Consider the following 16,276-nt stretch of genomic DNA (forward strand, 5'->3'; position numbering starts at 1 on the left):
GATGGCACTCGGAGGAGGGCCTTAGATGTCAAGCGCAGTGTACGGGTAGTTTCATAATGGGAGAGGAGTTCCACCAGGTATTGCGGTCCCATGCCGTGTAGGACTTTATAGGTCAAAACCAGCACTTTGAATTTAGCCCGGAAACAAATAGGAAGCCAGTGCAGACGGGCCAGAACAGGTGTTATATGAGCGGACTGTGAGGCGTCCTTCCCTGGCTCTCCCTGTCAGGTTCCTACCTGCTCGTGGTTACTGCCTGTCTCTAGGCACCACCAGGGACTCCACCAGTCCGGACCGCTCTCTCTTATGATTTCTCTCCCCGCTCTAGCACAGATCTCAACTGATCCCCCTGCTAGGCAACCACCAGTCACGTCCCAATACTAGTATTCCCAGAGACTCTGAATACTGGTATTGTTATTCTCTTCACCGCTGCCACCATTTGTTACAGTTCCCCTTCAGCCTTGCTCATTACCTTACCCTCCCTTCTGGTCTGTGAAACCCCAGCCAAGGATCAGGCCTTTGGTAAACCAAATTAAGTATTTATTACAGATAACAAAGCTAACAAGATTAACAAGATTTCTTCTTAAGGCACATAAGCATATGGTTTTACTCAATACTAATCCGAACTCCACCTCCCTCCTGGTAAACAACTCTCTAAACCCCACCAAGCAATCCACTCTTTCTCTTCTCCCCCCAGATTCCACAATTCACCACCTCACATTCACCCAGATTTACCTGTCATCCTTTCATTTATACTGTCAGCCATTTTAAACATTCAACCAATCATCAAGCATTCTATTGCCCATTCACTCCCCCTCCTCTTTCACTACTTACCATGTATACTCTAAACAACCAGCACTTACCATATATACACTAATATATAGGAACATCACATTTCCCCCCCCTTCAACAACTGCAGAGTATTATTCCTGTTCCAGGATTTATACGTCGCGTTAACAAATAAAAGTCTCTATGGGGAAAATTTCTTTCTTTGTTCCTCTGTCTGGTCACGTCACTGCAGTCCCAGCCACTTGCCTGGAAAGTCCATCGGCCAGTACATTGTCCTTGCCTTTTATGAACTGGAAGTCCACTTGATAGTCCTGTAGGGCCCAGGACCACCTCTGCAGCATAGCGTTATGGTTTTTCATAGTCTGCAACCATAACAAGGCCCGATGATCCGTAGTCACTGTGAATCTTCGTCCCCACACGTATGGGCGCAACTTGTTCAGTCCCCACACGACCGCTAGGCACTCCTTCTGAACCGACGAATAGTTTTTCTCCCTCGGCGTCAGCTTGCGACTCAGGTACGCCACTGGATGTCTGGTGCCTTCTCTCTCCTGTAGCAAGACGACTCCCAGCGCCAGGTCCGACGCATCTGTAGCCACGATGAATGGCTTCTCATAGTCTGGTGCTATTAATATGGGTCCTTGGCACAAGGCTTGCTTCAGTAGATCAAAAGCCTTCTGACATTCATCCGTCCATACCACATGCTCAGAACACTTCTTCTTTGTTAATTCATGCAAGGGGGTTGCTATTTCCCCAATATTTCTCACAAACTTCCTATAAAATCCAGCCACACCCAGAAATGCCCTTACTTGTTTTTTGGTTAAGGGGATCGGCCACGCTTGTATTGCCTCCACCTTGCTCCATAAGGGGGTGATTTTCCCACTCCCCACCTTATATCCTAAATAGATTACTTCCTTTAGTCCAAACTGGCATTTCTTAGCTTTTATTGTGAGGCCTGCTTTTCTTAAGGCCTCCAATACTGTTGTCAGGTGTTGGACATGCTCAGGCACCGACTTGCTAAAAATGGCCACGTCATCGATATAGGCCACTGCAAAATCTGACATGACTCGCAACACAATATTGATTAGCCTCTGAAATGAACTTGGTGAGTTCCTTAGTCCCATGGGTAAGGTCACAAACTCATATAACCCATCTGGTGTACTGAAGGCAGTTTTGGCTCTGGATTGCTCGTCTAGTTCCATTTGCCAAAATCCTTTACAGAGATCTAGTGTAGAGATAATGGTTGCTGCCCCCAATAACTCTAACATAGCGTCTACCCTAGGCATAGGATACGCATCTGGGACAGTAATTTTATTGATTAGCCGATAATCAATGCAAAACCTTGTCGTTCCATCTTTTTTCAGAACCAGGACAATACTTGAGGCCCAGGGACTGATGGATTCCCTGATCACTCCTAATTCCAGCATATCTTCCACCTCCTTTTTGATCTCATTCAAAACTTTCCCATTCGCACGGTACGGAACAGATCTGATTGGGGCATGATCTCCAGTATCAATGGAATGTATAACTATACTGGTTCGGCCAGGTTTGTTGCTAAAGAGATTCCTATAGGTTTTCAAAACTCTCAGAATCTCTTCTTTTACTTCCTCCTCTACCTCCTCTGACCATTCCACTTGATCTACCCCTCCTTTGTCTTTGCTTTCCTGTACCAAATCTGGAAGTTCAGGCCCACTTCCCTCAGGGAATAAGGTAACTTGCAACACCTTTGCATCCCTGGTATGGTAAGGCTTTAACATATTTACATGAACCACTTTGCTTTTGTTTAATTGGTCTGTGGTGATTACATATGTCACTGTGTCAAGCCTTTCTCTGATGGTATATGGTCCTTCCCAGTTAGCCTGTAATTTGTCATGTTTCCTGGGTATGAACGCCATAACCATATCTCCCACATCATACACACGTTCTCTGGCTGTTCTGTCATACCAGTAACTTTGCTTCTCCTGTGCATGACTCAAATTCTCTTTCACTAGTTCCATCATTTGTTTCACTGGTTCACATTCATCCTTTCTCTCAGCAGGCATCCACAGTCTATATAAAATCCCATTCTCACACACAACTTGATTCCTCAGTTTGTCAGTGAAAGGAATCTGTTGGGTCAAGGCTTGTGCCTTTACCTGCTTCAAACTTATATCTTTATGCAGCTCTTCCCTGAATTGCTCTGCTTCTTCCGCAGAGACCACTTGATACAGTTTGTCTTCTTCAGCAGGCCTGCTAGTGGTTGCTATGGTGACCTGAGGCTGGTTAACAGATTCCACCCTGTTTGTTTCAGCCCCCCTTAATATGGCTTCTTTTTCTCTGCCAATTTGCTGTCTGGTCACTACATAGATCTTTCCTTGGGCGCCCATTACATCCCTTCCCAGTATTACTGGTTCTTGTTGCTGGGCATTAATGCCTACTTTATATCGGCCCTCTCGGCCTCTCCAAGTCATTTCCACCAGGGCCACAGGCAAACTTTCTGGTTGACCCCTCACTCCTTGGATAGTCACAGTTTCCTGAGGTAATATTACCTCAGATTTTATTAAATCTGGCCTCAGTAATGTCTGAGCGGCACCAGTATCAAGCAATACCCAATAATTTGCCCCTTGTACACTCACTTCCTCTCTCAGACTTGAATCAAGGTCTGTTACTTCTGTCCAGTTTATCTGGCAAAACTGAACCTTTTTCGCTGTTTCTAAACCTTGGGCTCTGTTTTCACTGCCCTTGTCTGAGCAGGATTACTACTGGGGTTGGCAACCTCACAATGAAAACGTAGGTGCCCTGGTCTACCACATTTGTAGCATAATTTCTCCTCACTTTTAGGGTACACAGATCCACTCTGGGGTGTCCTGTGCCCTTCAGATTTTAATGGAGGACTCACTCGCTGTGGTACCACATCCCTTCTGCCAGCGCTATATGGTCTGGGTTTAAACTCTCTTGATGTTTTCCCCACCCAGCCAGTTCTATTGGAGGCGAAGTGATCCGCCATCTCTGCGGCCTCCTGCACAGATGTAGGGGAACGGTCTTTGACCAGGAGCCTTATTTCTGGTGGTAACTGATGGTATAATTGATCCAGTATCATGAGGCTTTTCACCTCTTCCACTGACTGAGCTTTGGCACTACTCATCCACTTTCCAAATATATCCATCAACTTTGCTCCCAGTTCCACGAAAGACCTCCCTGTCTGTATCTGGCAATTTCTGAAAAGCTTTCTAAAATAATCAGGCCCCAGTCTGAATCTTTTAAACACTGCTTCTTTGAATTCAGCATAGGTGACGGGCTTGTCTGAGGGGAAATATTGGTATACCTCAGCCAATTCCCCTTTAATCAGGTTTGATAAATACTGCATGTATTTATCTTCAGGTAGCCCCCACAACTGAGCTGCTTTTTCAAAGGTGCTGAGGTAAATTTGAGGATCTTGACCAGGCTCATAGACAGCAAAGTCCTTTGGAGTAATTTTTATTTTTGCTCCATCTCTCTCTTTCCTTGTCTCCTCAGAGTGAAATTTCTCTCTATCAAATTTTAACTTTTCTACTTGTAATTCAGCATCCAATGCTCGTTGCTTCTCCCTCTCCTCAAACCCCAATCTCATTCTCTCAATTTCTCCCTCTGTTTTTCCTTCTCTGCACCTTCCATCCTCAATCTCTCAGCTTCCAACTCCCGCTGTTTATCTTTTTCCTCAGCCTCCATCCTCAATCTCTCAGCTTCCAACTCTCTCTGCTTGTCTTTTTCCTCAGCCTCCATCCTCAATCTCTCAGCTTCCAACTCTCTCTGTTTTTCCTTCTCTGCACCTTCCATCCTCAACTTCTCTCTCAAGTACTCTATATAAGCGGGATTGCTTAAATATCCTTCTGGGGTCTCTTCTCTGACAGTTTGTTTTTGCTGGGCAGTTGCAAATCCTATAAGTGCTACCCTCAATTCATCTACCCCTTTACCCTCATGAGGTAAATTGAATGTTATGCACTTCTCCACCAGCTCCTCTCTTTTCATTTTTATGTATTCAGCCATGGTGTTTGAGTTCACTCACTCTTTGCCACACACTCTTTGCCAGTCACTCTCACAAGAAATCTTGTTTTGTTATTTCTGTTTGCCACACAACTATTAGGGATTGTCTAGTATTCGTATCTCACTGCTACAGCCAACACCTGTGACGTAGTCTCCTTTGTCACCACGTGTCTTTGGGACTCTCTTTGGTTCGTATCTGGATTCTCTGTTGTTCGTATCCCACCGCTACTGACACCACATGTGATGCGTCCTTCCCTGGCTCTCCCTGTCAGGTTCCTACCTGCTCGTGGTTACTGCCTGTCTCTAGGCACCACCAGGGACTCCACCAGTCCGGACCGCTCTCTCTTATGATTTCTCTCCCCGCTCTAGCACAGATCTCAACAGATCCCCCTGCTAGGCAACCACCAGTAACGTCCCAATACTAGTATTCCCAGAGACTCTGAATACTGGTATTGTTATTCTCTTCACCGCTGCCACCATTTGTTACAGTTCCCCTTCAGCCTTGCTCATTACCTTACCCTCCCTTCTGGTCTGTGAAACCCCAGCCAAGGATCAGGCCTTTGGTAAACCAAATTAAGTATTTATTACAGATAACAAAGCTAACAAGATTAACAAGATTTCTTCTTGAGGCACATAAGCATATGGTTTTACTCAATACTAATCCGAACTCCACCTCCCTCCTGGTAAACAACTCTCTAAACCCTACCAAGCAATCCACTCTTTCTCTTCTCCCCCCAGATTCCACAATTCACCACCTCACATTCACCCAGATTTACCTGTCATCCTTTCATTTATACTGTCAGCCATTTTAAACATTCAACCAATCATCAAGCATTCTATTGCCCATTCACTCCCCCTCCTCTTTCACTACTTACCATGTATACTCTAAACAACCAGCACTTACCATATATACACTAATATATAGGAACATCACACGGACCGTCTGGTCCGCGTCAATAGTCTGGCCGCTGCATTCTGGACTAACTGTAGTTTCCAAACTACCTTCAAGGGCAGCCCAACGTAGAGCGCATTGCAGTAGTCCAACCTAGAAGTTACCAGAGCGTGAACAACTGAGGCGAGGTCATCACTGTCCAGATAGGGACGTAGCTGGGCTACCAATCGAAGATGGTAGAAAGCGTTCCGTGCCACTGAGGCCACCTGGGCCTCGAGAGACAAGGAAGGATCGAAAAGAACTCCCAAGCTGCGAACCTGTTCCTTCAAGGGGAGTGTAACCCCATCAAGAACAGGATGAACATCCTCCATCTGGGCAGTGAAGGCACTCACCAGCAGCGTCTCAGTCTTGTCTGGATTGAGCTTCAGTTTATTAGCCCCCATCCAGTCCATTATCGCGGTCAGGCAACGGTTTAGTACGTTAACAGCCTCACCTGAAGAGGATGAAAAGGAGAAATAGAGCTGCGTGTCATCGGCATACTGACGACAACGCACCCCAAAACTCCTGATGACCGTACCCAGCGGCTGCATGTAGATGTTGAAAAGCATGGGGAACAGTACCGATCCCTGCAGGACTCCACAATGGAGAGTCCAGGGTGTCGAGCAGTGTTCCCCAAGCACTACTTTCTGGTGACGACCCATCAAGTAGGAGCGGAGCCACTGCCAAGCAGTACCCCCGACTCCCAACTCCGTGAGTCTCCCCAGAAGGATACCATGGTCGATGGTATCAAAAGCAGCTGAGAGATCAAGGAGAATCAACAGAGTCACACTCCCCCTGTCCCTCTCCCGACAGAGGTCATCATACAGGGCGACCAAGGCTGTTTCGGTGCCAAAACCGGGCCTAAAACCCGATTGAAATGGATCAAGATAATCAGTGTCATCCAAGAGCCCCTGGAGCTGGCCGGCAACCACCCGTTCCAGGACCTTGCCCAGGAACGGAACATTCGCCACAGGTCTATAGTTGTTCAGGTTATCTGGGTCCAAGGAGGGTTTCTTCAGGAGTGGTCTCACCACCGCCTCTTTTAGGCAGTCAGGGACCACTTCCTCTCTTAAAGAGGCATTTATTACCTCCTTGCCCCAGTCGGCGGTTCCGGACCTGCTAGCTTTCACCAGCCAAGAGGGGCAAGGATCCAGAACAGACGTGGTCGCCCGCACCAGTCCAAGGATCTTGTCAACATCCTCGAGCTGCACTGACTGGAACTCATCCAATAAATGGGGATAAGACCGTGCTCTGGATGCTTCATTAGGACCAACTGCTATAATATTGGAGTCTAAGTCCCAACGAATGCAAGCGATCTTATCTTGAAAATGCCTGGCAAATTCATCACAGCGGGCTACAGATGAATCTATAATGTCCCGAGGGCCAGAATGTAAAAGCCCTCGTACAATTTTAAAAAGCTCCGCTGGGCGGGAGAGTGATGACTTAATAATATCAGCAAAATATCTCTTTTTTGCTACCCTCACCGCTACTATATACTGTTTTGAACAGGCACTTACCAAGGCATAATTACATTCATCGGGAGTCCGCTCTGTATTCATACTCAGAACTGGCTTGTCTTGTTCTTCACAAGTCTCATGATTGAGGGGAAACTTGCAAGACCCGATATCAATTTTAAGTCCTCATCCTGCTAAAGTCAGATCTTTAAGGATTAAGAAAGACGTCCTTTGTTGAATATATGGAATAAATATAAAACAAGGTTTTTTTCGAAAATACCACTATGTGTTTCAAGTCAAGAAGCATTTTATAGAAGAGAAATGGCTGGAAAAGAGAAATGGTTAACTTACCAAGAACTATTAGAAAATGTGCATGGTGAATATATAATGAAAGAGAGAGAACAACTAATAAAGGAAGGATATAGTTCACAATGGTTTGCCTATTTACAATTGTTAGAAAGATTTAAAATGGACAAGAAAATGTATGGGTTTGAAATAAATAAATCTGATCTTGAAATAGGTTTGTGTACAAATGATGAATGCATAATTGCAAAAATGTATAAATTTTTATTAAAAATGGACATGGAAGAAGAATAAGTAAAAGAGTGTATGGTTAAGTGGGAAAAAATTTTGGTTATAATATACAAATGGATCAATGGGAAAATATGTGGAAAAAAGGTTTGAAATTTACATTATGCTATAATCTTAAAGAAAATTTTTATAAAATGATGTATCGTTGGTATATGACTCCAGAAAAGTTGTCAAAAATGTATAGTAATGTTTCTAATGTATGTTGGAAATGTAAACAACAAGAAGGATCTTTTTATCATATGTGGTGGTTGTGTAAACAGGCAAAATTATTTTGGGCACAGATAGGTAGGATGATGCAAAAAATCTTAAAGATAAATATTCAGTCAAAACCAGAATTTTTTTTATTGGGTTTTATGGATAAACAAAAGGAAAAGAAATATGGAAGAATAATATTATATATGATCACGGCAGCAAGATTACTATATGCACAAAAGTGGAAAATGGAATCGATACCAACAATGGAAGAATGGCTATTGAAATTAATGGACTTAGTTGAGATGGACAAATTGACATGTCTTATTAGAGAAAAAACGACAGATACATTTCTTAAGGAATGGAAGCCTCTTTTGGACCTTTTGTTGAAAGAAAAAAATGAAATGATGATAATGGGATTTGACGATTAATTAAGATAGACTTTGGAAAAAAGTGAATTTCGTATGTTCTAGGAGACAGGTTTGATATATATTATATACTTATAGCTGATCTGTAACAAATCGGAAGTCAAGTTTTTCTTTTTATTTTATTTTTTTTCTGTTGTATTGTTTTTGTTGTATTTGTATTTGCTTTTATAAAAATTTGAATAATAAAAAAATTATTATAAAAAAAAAAGGATTAAGAAACTGTAAGACAATTGAAAAGTGTTTGGATAATTAGCATCATTACAGGTGAAGCTCGGAGGATGGCAACAAGGGAGAGGGCCTCCTCAGTGGTGGCCCCCAAATTATGGAATGATATTCTTGACAAGGTGCGCCTGGCGCCAACACTGTTATCTTTTCGGCACCAGGACTTTCCTCTTCTCCCAGGCATTTAAATTGTGTTTTTAAATTGTTTTTTGTGTTTTAAAATTTGTATATTTGTTTTTAATGTTTTTAATTGCTGTAAACTGCCCAGAGAGCTTCAGCTATGGGGTGGTATATAAATGTAATAAATAAATAATACAGGTGAGCAACATAGTTTCTTTGAAATGAAATTAAATGGACTGCCTTCAAGTCCATTCCGACTTATGGCGGCTCTACGAATAGGGTTTTCATGGTAAGTGGTATTCAGAGGTGGTTTTACCATTGCCTTCCTCTGAGGCTGAGAGGCAGTGACTGGCTCAAGGTCACCCAGTGAGCTTCATGGTTGTGTGGGGATTCGAACCCTGGTCTCCCAGGTCGTAGTTTCTTTAACTAGGTGTAAAAACAAGAGAAATATTTGGCCTCTCATTTTACTACCCTAATACCCTCTAGCCTGACTGTTATTGAATGTCAGGTCTGTTCATAACAATATTGCACTCATTAATTATTTGATAGTGGATGAAGAAGCTGATCTGGCATTTATCACCAAGACCAGGGTTAGTGAGCTGGAAGGAGTGGATCTTACCCAGCTTTGCCCACCTGTGTACTAGGTCCAGCATCAGCACAGAGTGGAGGGTTGGGTGGAGGGATAGCTATGGTTCACAAAGTTCTACCTTAGTCATTAGGAGACTGGGGTGCTGGTCTTGAGGGCCTGCACATGGTGTCAGGCCAAAGAGACAGACTGGGGATACTGCTTGTCTACCGACTGCCCTGTTGTCCAGTGGTCTCCCTGCCTGAGCTGGTGGAGGTAGTCTCTGGTGTGGTGTTGGAGAACCCTAGAAATGTTGTACCAGAGTACTTCATTGTCCATACTGAGGCTGCTCTTGTTGGTCTGGCTTGGGACTTCATGGCCTCAATGGAAACCATGGGACTGTTTCAAGTGGTCACCAGCCCAACCCATAGTGCAGGACATTCCCTCGATTTGTTTTTTGCCCCAGTGGCAAGGCTGATGGCCTGAAAATGGGGGAGGGCATTCTGTGACCCCATTGTCATGATATGACCACTTCCTGGTAAACTTTGGGCTAATGGTATCAATTTCCCCCTGTAGGGTTGCAGGACCAGGTAGGATAGTCCACCCCTAGAGCCATGGACTCGAATGGATTCATGAATACTCTGGGTGATTTTCCGGTCGATTGAGCTGGTGATCCTTCTGCAGCCCTCATCTCACTACGGAAAGGTGACATGCAGAGGGCCATAAATGGAATTGCTCCTGAGCATCCTCTCCAACATTGTGGAGATGTTCAGCTCCCTGGTATACTGGGGAGCTACATGCAATGAAACAGGCCAGATGATGGCTAGAGCACAGATGGAAGTCCCACTACAAAGACAACCAAACACACATTAGAATGAAAGCTTATTTAACAATCCATTTGTAGCCTCTAAAGTGCTACTGGACTATTGTTTTGTTTCAGTTGCGAGCTACGGCTAGTTAGCTATCCCTTGATTGAAAATGTACCAGAGTAATGTATCCAATACCATACAGTGAGCCTGTTGCAAAGAGGAGGAATTTTAAATTAGGCCTCCAGATCTTCCGGTGGGCTGCTTAAAAACAAACAAACAAGAATGAAGGCAATACTCTTGCCAATAGGCTTACTGAGAAGAAAAATGCACAGCAATATTCCAATCAAAGAGTGACACAGCCTAAGGAATTTAACTTGAGAAAAGCAGATGTGATTATGAATTATGACTCTCAATAATAAATGGCATGGGCATGCCCAGAGTGCACCTGCCATCCCAATGAGGAAGCTTGTAGCAAAATGCCAAGCAAAAAAGCAGAAGCAATGGGCTTTAGCACCAACAGATAATAATCAGCACAAACAGATAGTAATATTAAGTAAATCTAGTCAGTGTTTTATGTGTTTCAGTCTACCAGAGCCTATAGTAGTTCCAGTCCAGGTTTTGGTTTTTTTAAAAAAAACACTCAGGAACCCAAGCCCTGAGGCAATTCAAGAGAGATTTCTGATGCACTTTTCTCATGCCTAAAGAGTACTCCTTTGTTCCAAATAAAATGATTTGGTCACTATTCTTCCTGTAGAGGGTACATCTTACAATCACCACAGTACTGTTCTGTACTTTGTGTCCTCACAGCAAACTGGCAACAGCAATCAGTACATTTACATAATAAATAATAATCAAATCAAGACATAAACATACCCATAGCCCTTTTCAGACTGTATTTTTTATATGGTATTCCTGTATGGCATTTTTACTGTATATGGTATTCCTGATCATGTGTCTGCATTAACAAGTTGCCAGGCTCATGGCATCAATTACTGGCTAGAAAGAAATACATGTCCCAGCATGTATTTCAAGAAAGAAAGAAAGAAAGAAAGAAAGAAAGAAAGAAAGAAAGAAAGAAAGAAAAAGAAAGAAAGAAAGAAAGGACTCAGCTCCACATAATTACCCTCAATTCTATCATCTTTTAATCAAGGTGAATTGCTTGCAGGAACTTAAAAAAATTAAGTACTCCCAGTGACTCAATCAATTTAAAAAATGTTATAAGCAAAAATAAAAACAAACCAATTTTACAGACTCACAGTGTGCCCAGCAGAGCTCACTCACACAAATAGTGAAAGGAATAAAGAAACAAACAGTAAGGCTGGCCAGGGAAGTTGGAGCCTAAGCATTGCTACTGTGAAGGTGTGGCGTTCAAGGAAACATCACTGAGCATGCTCAAAACAGATGTAATGGCTACTGGGTGTACTACAGCAGCAGACCTACTAATTATATTATACCAGCCTTTCCCAACCAGTGTGCCTCCAGATGTTGTTGGACCACAACTCCCATCAGCCTCAGCCAGTACTGCCAATGGTCAGGAAGACGGGAGTTGTGGTCCAACAACATCTGGAGGCACACTGGTTGGGAAAGGCTGTATTATACAGTAGGTTAGATTAGATTAGATTTTATCTTCATTGTTTTTAGATTTTTAATGCCTACGTATTGTATGCCTATGTAGTACGTTGCCCAGAGTGGCTGGACAGCCAGCCAGATGGGCGACTAATAAATTCAGTTAATAATAATAATAATAACAGCTGGATTGCCATCATGACAACAGGCAGGAGGGGGCACTACACAACCAGGTCTAGGAGCCAGTAGCTCAACTAAGATACAAATTTATTATAACATGCTTGGAGAGAAATTGGTGGGACCTCCTGACCATGGTACTATTTTTGATTGAGATTGGCTGAGTCATGCAAAGAGCTGACTGGTCAGAGGACAGAAAATTGACAGAAATGTCTCGAGGAGCATCGCTTAGTTCAGATGGATTATGGAATGATGTGTGGGACAGAAAAGAGTGCAACTTTGAGATTGTGAGGAAAACATTTAAAAAACTGCTTGACATTTCACTTGGTAGGGCTATGCCTTGGTACCTGGTACCCTACTGGACTAGCCTCCACTGGTACTGGTAGACAAGTGTTTTGGATACTCCGGTTCTAGGAGTCTTATGAATCAGGATCTTTAGATTAGCAACAATTTATCCAATAATTTACACTCACAGATGTCTTTAAATGGGGGATTTTTAAAAATACATGCATGATATATACATTTAATACTGCATTGGGAAATAGGGCATACACACATACACACACATTTCCTTGGTTTATAATTAGTAAATAGTTCTAATCATAGTTCTAACTAACAAACATAAAAGCACACAAGGCATATGTTTTTTTTAATAATGTTTTTAACCCTTTTTAAAAAGATGTTTTTAAAGCTTTTTTAAAATGTTTTTAACATTGTTTTGTTTTAATGTATTTTCAGGTCTGTTTTTATGATGTTTTAAAGTGTTTTTAGCGCTTCTGTTTGCCGCCCTGGGCTCCTGCTGGGAGGAAGGGCGGGATATAAATCAAATAATAAATAAATAAAGAAGAAGAGGGCTGAGGTTAGTGCTATTTATGGAGGAACATTAGTGTGCTTTTTTTCCATGCTCACGTTGCAGTCTAGGACTCAGTCAAGAGCAGCTGTCTTGAATTTAGGGGAAGGGTGAGTTAGGAAAAGGCTAATACTGACCTGTAAAACACAGTCTCTCTCTCTTACACACACACACACAAATAGAAATAAGGAGCAGATGTGGAGGCTACATTTTACAGGGAAAGAACCTACTGAACACAGGACAGGGAGCAAAAGAGCCTGGACAGTAACATAGTGGCAAATTCAGAACAGCAGGGTCCCTTAACAATAGTCAATAGAATGATAGACATGCTTAATTTTTTCTTACATAGGTATGAAGAAATAGGGATTGGGTTGTGTTTCTCCCAAGTACCTTCTCCAAAACCCAAGCCCTTCTGACATACCTTTTTTCTGCTTCCTGAGGCTCAGTCTTACAGATCTTCTGGTTGTGGCCTGCTGCTGGCCTTCTCTACTACTCTCTCAGAAAGGAAGGCCTGGCCTCACACCACTCATACGCCATTCCCTGTGGCAATTGCCATAGAACATTACTCCCAGTGGCACCTTACCTGGAAATCTTAGTGGTATGCTGTCCCTTTCTCCTGAGGGCCTGGAGTTCTTTTTGTGACAAGAACAGGCCGTCTTCACTGCCACAGAATCCCTCCCTGAAAGCCTTCCCTGTTCCTTCTCTCTTACAAACAATTCTGAAACCAGGGCTATTTAAGCCTGAGCCAATCATAAGCCTGTCTGACCACACTTAGCTCTATTGCTCCCCAAGCATAAAAGATTTTACCATACCATTTAGTTTAGACTCTCTTAGTTAGGATGTAGGCCTAGCTAATAAGGATACATTTTACAGCCAGCTTAAGCTCCAAAGTAGCATCTATTCTGTTTCATGCACAACTATGTAAAATATTTTTATCATTATAGACTGATAGAAGTCTCATTATAATTACATGTTGAGATTCAGTGTCACCTTACACTCTAATATACTATTTCCTCTTTTCATGAAAACTTTAAACAAAATACCAAGAATTCTGGTGAGTAATGGCAGGGTAGGGGCCAACATCACATACAGCAACCGAGGCAGGGAGCCCCTTGCTTTGTGGGGGCTCAGGGCAAATTGCCCTAGTTGTGTTTGCCCTCCCCCCCCCAGCAACCCTGCAGTTTTGCAGTGTTACCAAGTTGTATGGCTTGTGCAGGATTGCAAAACACAGCAGTTTAACAAGCCCTGCTACACGTAGGCTTTTCCCCAGCAATGTCTATGAAAAGGGCCCAGAGTGAGCTACCTCTTATTTGCTGCTCTACTTTCGATGCACTCCTGTCCGGTTCCTGGATGGCAATGAAGTCTCTGTCATGTGGTGTGGGTGGCTCTCAAAGTACAACTCTCTTGGAGTTGTAAATCTCATGCAGTTGTAGGCCTATATTCTTTCCTATGGTCAGGACACATACAAAATGGCTCCTGCAGTAAGATCTCATCCCAATGCTCCCTCCTCAGCCAGAAGAAACAGGCCCTCTGGTGGAGTGGTATAAGGGAAGCATCAACATATACTACAGTCTCCCAGGCGGTAGTTTCTTCTTTACTTCTCTTTCCTTGCTGCTTTCTTTTCTTAACTTTGAAAATTACCATTGCCCCAAAACATAGAGCTGTAGCAATCACATGATCAAGCCTAGCAAGCTGCCTTGTATGCAGAGCTTGGAAAAGTTACTTTTTTTGAACTACAACTCCCATCAGCCCAAGCCAGTGGCCATGCTGGCTGGGGCTGATGGGAGTTGTAGTTCAAAAAAAGTAACTTTTCCAAGCTCTGCTTGTATGGCAGCCAGTTCTGTAGTACAAGTGAGGCTGACACCACCATACCACCTACCACAGTGGGGTGTATATACAAGTATCTCAACTGGGTTATTTGTGAAAATGTCTTCTAAAAAGCTGTCTGGGGCGCAGAACAGAAAACACAAACCAGAGCAACAGAGCCAATTGCAGAAAGATGCAGGTAGTATGGCAAAGTTTGTTCACCCTTCTTAAAGAGTGGGTTCATGTAGTGATACTGTGAATGTGGGAGTGGGAGTGCTCAATGAGGACAGTGCAGACAATCCAGTTTCCATTAATACAGAAAACAGCGAGGGCTCTGCCTCCAACGAGAGACCTGTTGAAATGGTAAAAGGAACCCCAACCTACCACACCTAAACGTACTACTGATCCTGAATTGTGGCCAAAAGTAACGCATCCTGCATTTGCAGAAACAATGGTTTCCAATGGGCCAAGTGAAATCAAGTGACAATAAGCGTAATTTCTCAAAAAAAACCTTTGCTGAAAGAGTTTCAGACAATGGTGAGAAGCTGAAAAGGCGCAGTCTTGTCTATTCTAAGAGTACCAACAAGGCTTTGTGCTTCTGCTGTAAAACATTTTCAGGTGTGGCCTCTGCCAGTTCCAGTTCTTCACTTGGAAGAACCGGGACCAATGGCTGGAAACACCCGAGAGACATTCTGAAACAGCATGAAAAGTAACCTAAGCATTTCACTACATACTGCAAGTGGACAGAAACAGAATGTAGGTTTAGACTGAGAAGGGTATTGATGCAGAACATCAGCACATTATAAATCTAGAAAATCAGTATTGAAGGGGTATGCTCAAACACCTAATAGATATTACACTGTTCTGAGTGGCACACAACTAGACATTCTGGGGATCTTTGGATAAGCCATTCACAGACAACAACGGAAATTTTCTGGGGCTTGTACAGCTGCTTGGCAAGTATGATGAAATAATGGGAGGGCATTTGCGGTGTGCATCTTCAAAGGAATGTAATTATCACTACCGGGGGGGGACCATTTAGAATGAACAGATAGTCCTTATGGCCAAGGAAGTGTTAGAGAACTTATAGAATAGGTTGAATAAAGCTAAGTATTACTCTATCATACTGAACTGCATGCCTGAGGTAAGTCACTCTCAGAAGATGTTGTTCACAGGAAGATCCGTTGACAAAGATGGGGGCAAGATTACACTGAAGTGTTCCTTTACAGCTTATGAATGAGCCAGAGAAAGGCTTACAGAACTTTTGCTGAAGACACTTAGGGTAAAACATTAACATTAAGGACCAACATTATGATAATGGTGCCAACATGAAGGGACAAAAAAAAGGTATCTAGGAAAGGCTACTTACACTGAACCAAAGAGCTTTGTCATACCCTGTGGCTGTCATTCTCTCAGTCTGGTAGCTTCAGATGCAGCCTCATCATCAAGGGATTCGTATTGCCCTTTTGGCATGCTACAGTGCATCTTTGTGCTATTCTCTGCCTCTCTTCAATGGTGGCAGATAGTAAAAGACAATGTGTCCAACCTCACCATAAAGCCACCGAGTGGCACTTGCTGGGAAAGCCACATAGACAGTCTGAAGCCTGTTCGAAATCAAACAAAAGAAGTTTATGATGCTCTTATAGAAGTAGCAGAGTTACCTCAAGCAGATGCAGGTGTTCACAATGAAGGTTCAGTGCCTAGCAGACCAACTGATGGATTTCAAGTTTTTGATATCAATTGTAGTACAATATGACATTCTGTTCCACGTGAATATTAC

The sequence above is a fragment of the Rhineura floridana genome, chromosome 1 (genome assembly GCF_030035675.1).
Source record: "Rhineura floridana isolate rRhiFlo1 chromosome 1, rRhiFlo1.hap2, whole genome shotgun sequence".
In the NCBI taxonomy this organism is placed as follows: domain Eukaryota; kingdom Metazoa; phylum Chordata; class Lepidosauria; order Squamata; family Rhineuridae; genus Rhineura; species Rhineura floridana.